General features: G+C 46.2%; 1 pseudogene; it reads left to right on the top strand.

Moving 5' to 3' along the window:
• The first annotated feature begins 387 nt into the window (after positions 1-387).
• LOC110321374 lies at positions 388-1,574 on the top strand (annotated as a pseudogene).
• Positions 1,575-5,724: the final 4,150 nt, after the last annotated feature.

Raw genomic sequence — 5,724 nt, 5'->3', positions numbered from 1 at the left:
AAAAAAACCTTAACTGGAACAAAACTCTTCTGTGAGGCCATGAACCATCATCTCAGAATTGACATCTCTCAAAGACCATAAAGATTGAGGATGTGAGCAGTAGAACATGGCAAGCTTCTGTCTCAGTACTTTGGGGTAGAATGTTCCCCGGTTCCTTAGAATGCTAGATAAGGGTATGTCAGGTTGCATCTTGGAGGTGTTTGTGCAGAGTATCCCATGGAATCAGTAAGATCTCTCCAACTCCTAGGCACCCTACCTGGCAAATCAGGAAAGTTCAATTATGAGAAGATGTGTAGTTGAGAAAGCAATAAACCATGAAGAAGGGGTGGAAAGCAAGGATTGAATTGTATAAAGTTCTGCCAGGAGTCATCTAGGAAACCTAGCCTCATGGTCAGCAGCCCCCAAAAGAACCAACTCAGTAGTCAGTGTAATATGGTCCTTTTCCCAATTGGCCAGAGTAGTACATTTGGGACCATGAATATCACCTACCACAGAAAATCACAGGCTGTGGTGACCATAAGAAGGGTAGAGATCATCAAGAAACTCATCAGGAGGATCCAATCAGAAATATCAACATTGGAGAGACAATTCACAATCCTAACATCATTAGCCTGTTCCAGGCTCTAGTAATATCAAATCCCATCAATTTTATAACAGAGTACTTTCTGGGAGGAAACTTTCTCACATGATAAGCAAGGATGGTCCTATGTAGGAGGAAAATATTCAGGCAGAATGTCAGCCACCAAGTACTGCCACCACCTTGACATTGTCCACTGAGACATAACACACCAGAATATCCTCCGAGGTCCAGATGGTAATGTGAAGATAATAGATTTTGGCCTTGCCATCAAGTGCAGACCCAGCACTTTACTGAAATGACTGTGTGGGACCAAGGACTTTTATGCTGCAGAGCCCTTACTAGGGAACCCAAGGAGGCAGATGTGTGGAGTCGCGACATGCTCCTCTGCTTTATCACCACTGGGTACCACCCCTTCAGAGGAAGCACCATGAAAGAGATTGCGAAAATGATTGCAACAGGGACCCGTGACATTACAACTCAGGTCTCTGAGCAATACTTGAAAACCCAACTCACCAGATCCCCGCATTTTCCTCAGTGTTGAGGCCCTCCATTAAAGACATTGCGAGATATCGACGGGTCATGAAACGTGAAATAAATATCCCAAAAGTGACCATATAGAGTCTAACATTGTAGACATGCTCTGAGGCATGGGGTTTAATGCCAATGAGATCTTGGAATCCTCGCAAGAAAAGTGGGGGAAATGATTGGTACATATTTGACTTTAAAACAACAGGTACACAAGGGGCTTGAGCATGAATCTACCACTTCGGCCAAGCCTGTGGATCCGTGCCCTAACCCAGCCCCATCACCAGCACATCCTACTATCTCTGGTGTTCCCCTAACGTCCAGTGACCCCAACGTTGTCCTCCTCCACATCTTGCCCTCCGGAGAGCACTGGCCTGTTGCCCTGACAGTATCAGGTTTGCTGTTTCCCTCACATGCCTTTGCTGGCATGATGACACCTGACAAGGAGCCACCTCTGTCTACGCTCTAACTGAAGTTTAAGTATTTGCTATACTTAATTTCAGTTATAAAAAAAATATATAGGAGACAGGGATGTATCCACATTCCTGTTTCAGCTTGTCGAGCGCCTTCTGGAAAGGGACAGAGGACTCCTCGATCTGCCTCCTCAGTCCACCTTCATATTCTTTCCCAAGGGCATTTTTGGTGCAGTTTATCCAGTACAGGACTTGTATCATGGGTCAGGTCAACTGCAGCCTCAATACTTCTTGCCTCTTTAAAGTTCAACTATGGAGGGCTATTGCACACAGACTGGGGCCTGCACACAGAATGTGGAGACATTATGATTTAACTCTGGAAGGAATCCAAACTTGTCTGATTCCCTACCCACTTCCCTCAAATGCAGGGGTTATGGGTCTCCATGCTGTCTCCTTAAGGTGCCAGGGCCAGAGGAAGCTGGCAGTTGCTCTGAACATCTTAGAAAAGATTGCATCAGGATGACCATCACCCTGCTATGTAGAATGTCGGAAATGTTTTCCTCTTGCCTACCTGAAACTTTGTTTCCTTAGGCCACAGGGCCTGCTTCCCATTTGCCACTGTCCCTGTGCCTGATGACTGTGGATGGTCACTGGGCTCTCCACATTTGGCAGTTGAACTGTTAGAAATGCCATGAGGAAGCCCTGTGGTGGAGGTGCACACCTTTAATTCCAGCACGTGGGAGGCAGAGGCAGGTGGATCTCTGAGTTCCTGGCTAACCTGGTCTACTGGGGGAGTTCCAGGACAGTCAGGCCTACAGAGAAACCCTGTCTTGAGACCACCCTGCCCCAAAGTGAGAAATGTCATGTGGAGATAAAGGCTGCATATCTGAGAATCTCATCTTGGGCAGTGGGGTAGTTGATGTAAGTTAAACTATAGCTTCCGGTAGTTAGTACTAGCCCAACCCCCAGAGTTCTGCCCACCAATCCCCTTTCTCTAAGGGGGCGGGTCTATCAGCCTCCCTCCCTTCTTCATCTTCTGCCATGGAGCATCCACTGCCTGTTGAGGAGCAGTGTACGAATAAATACATGGGTTACTTTGCATCGATGTGACAGACACTAGGACCGAAAGAAACATGGAACACAAAAGGTTCATGAGATTCAGGTTTCCAGATCATTGACCATCTTTGAACAGAAGACAAAGCAGGGACTCAAACAGGGCAGGAACCTGGAAGCAGGAAGTGAAAGAGAGACTACAGAGGAGGTCTGCTGACTGGATTGCTGACCTGACTCTCCTGCTCAGGCCATGCTGCCCAGGAGTGGCACTCTCCCCAGTGGGATTCCACACTCCCATAACAGTCACTGATGAAGAAACTTCCCACATCTTTCCTGTGGGCTATGTGATGTAGGCATTTTCTCGATCACGTTTCCATCTTTCAGATTTCTTAGGTTTGTGTTGTTGACAAGTTGACTAGGGCACGTGTGCATCATACAAAAGGAAAGGGCAGTGCTAGGGCCAGGTGAGATGTCACCAGAGGCAGGGACTCGGGTAGATTGTCTAAGTGTCAGAAGCAGCTGCCAGTTGTAGCTGCCAGGACCTATTTGAAGCCTAAGTGAGGGCATGGAGGATTGCAGGCTGGAACTCAGTGTTCACTAGGTGGAGTGGATCTGTCTGGCACAGACTGAGGAAAGCTTATGGCTCTGACCTGCCTGCTATAGAAGGCCCTGGGCAGAGAGAGGCCCTGACTGGTCCTCATTCCTGTTAGTGAAATGCTCCCTAGTTTGCTTTTGTGTAGGGAGCAAGGGAATGTTGAAAGGCCAAAGTCCCGAGGAATTGTCTATTTCGACGTGGACGTGACTCTTCTAGGACTGGGAGACCAATTGTCCCATCCCAAACTGGCAAAACCATTTATGGGACAGGCTCAAGAGCAATGCAAAGCTTTGCTCTGGAGTCCAGTCATTATCGTTTATGAGTGATTGATCAGTAAGTGCAGATTCTAGTAACTATGGATACAGGCTGATACTGTTCATGAACTCCCACCCAGTCTAGCTAACCCCTCCTCCTGCGTTCGCCCTAATTAGCAGCCTGAGATTCCTGGAGTCATAAGCAATGGTTAGAGAACCCAGATGATCCCAGCTTCGCTGACCATGTGTCTCTGTGTCTGTCGTTTCTTCATTCCCTCACCAGCTCAGGTAGCACAGTGAGTCAGGTGACACGCTGGAGATATCCTTAGTGACCTACACTTTCTCCCTAAGCCCTCAAAGGGCTGACTGGTTATTTTGATTGTTTTGAGACAGGGCTTCTCTGTGTAGCCCTGGCTGTTCTAGAACTCACTCTGTAGACCAGGCTGGCCTCAAACTCACAGAGTTTCACCTGCCTCTGCTTCCTGACTGCTGGAATTAAGGCCTGTACCAGCAGTACCGCCCAAGCTGGTGTGTTAAGTAATTGTCTTTGTAGACTTCCCAGAATGCAGAGAAGAGAAACAGATGGACTGGCAGCGCTCCTAACTCCCCAAGCCAGGCTTCCTGGTCCAGATCCAGTCCATGGAGCAAACTGCGGAGTGGAGGCTCCCAATGGTAGCTACAGGTTCTGAGTCTTTGTTTTTGATTGTTGATTGATTTCCCCAATTTAATGAATTTCTTATTTTCAGAGTTGATTAATGGATGTATTAAATTAATGGATGTATTAAACTTTTCACCCCATACAACTCATGAATTTGTAGAGTAGAACTTGGGAACTTTATAGCATGTGTTTGGAACTGAATAAGGATTGGAACAGTTATATCCTGCATTGGAAATATGATTCCAGGTGCTGATCAAAGTTTGTTGCTGTGTCAGTAGAAACGTAAATCCCCCTGTAGGTCACTTTTCCCGGTCAAACACACCAATCTTTTTCAACACTAGTGCTTTGGATCACTATAAAGTTGATCATAACATTTAATCTTTAATTACCTTTGCTTTTGTGTCTGTGGTTGTGTACATCTGTGTGCACATGTGCATTTCTGAGTGTGTGTCTATGGGTTGGTGTGCTGGGCACTCACCCTAAGGGTCACATGTTGTGAGAGGAAAAGTTTGAAGGTAAGTTCTCCCCTTCCACCTCGCTGTTCTACAGTCTCTGCTGGTTTTTGTTGGGTCATATATTCATCTAGCTTACCTTGGATATTTTAGTCAATTTTGCTGTCTCTACCTCACACTTTGCTGTTGGCTTGTGCTATATCATAAGCCTTTTTCTTTGGGATCTGGGAATGCCGTATGGGTCCTTAAGCTTGGATATCTATCCTCATTAAATCCTTGCCCTATTTTAGCCTTGTATGTTTTTTTTTTAATTATGATCTATTTTAGGTTTCTTTTTGTGAACCAATTAAATGTGCTTCATTATGGCTGTGTTAGCTTGTGTGTGTGTGTGTGTGTGTGTGTGTGTGTGTGTGTGTGTGTGTGCGCGCGCGCGCGAGCTTGTGTGTATGTGTGTGTGTGTGTGTGTGTGTGTGTGTGTGTGTGTGTACTTGTGCATGGATTATTTCCATCCTCTTCCCAGTGGCCTGTTCACTTTCCTGACCCTCACATGTGGGTTTCCTTCCAAGCTTAACTATTTTCTCACTCTGATGTTGTGTCATATGCATTACACACTATGTCTCCCTTTTCTTGCCCACAGTATCTCGTTTTCCTCTCTCAACACAGGTCCACTCTTGCTTTCCTAAGATTGATACACAAAGGCACACAAACAGTTGAATATAGGCGCTCTCAGGCATTCACACACACATATACTCACATACACACACATTCTCTCTCAGAAAGGCATATAGAATGCACAACACATGTAGCTTCTGCATATTTTAGAAAACCTGACATTTGTGTTCCTGAGACTGGCTTATTTCACTTAGCATCTTGATCTCCAGATCTGCACATGTCCCGTGTATCTCATTTTCCTTTACATGTAATGATGTGTCAGTGTTCCTGATTTCTCATCCCCACCCATGTGTTGTCACTCATCCTGGCTGGTTCCTTTTCTGAGNNACAGTGANCAGTGGAACAATGANCCTGGATGNCTGAGAATCCCNGCCTTANATTGATGGATCAGACAGAAGTCCTGCTTTCCTTGTTCTGAGGAACTTTTCTGCTGGCAGCCCGCATGGCTGCCCCAGCTTCACTTCCCACTCTCAGTGTGTAAGCATCCATGATTCTCCCTGTCATGCCCATCACTTGTCGGCC

The sequence above is a fragment of the Mus pahari genome, chromosome 5 (genome assembly GCF_900095145.1).
Source record: "Mus pahari chromosome 5, PAHARI_EIJ_v1.1, whole genome shotgun sequence".
In the NCBI taxonomy this organism is placed as follows: Eukaryota; Metazoa; Chordata; class Mammalia; order Rodentia; family Muridae; genus Mus; species Mus pahari.
This window is presented reverse-complemented; position numbering and strand designations above follow the sequence as displayed.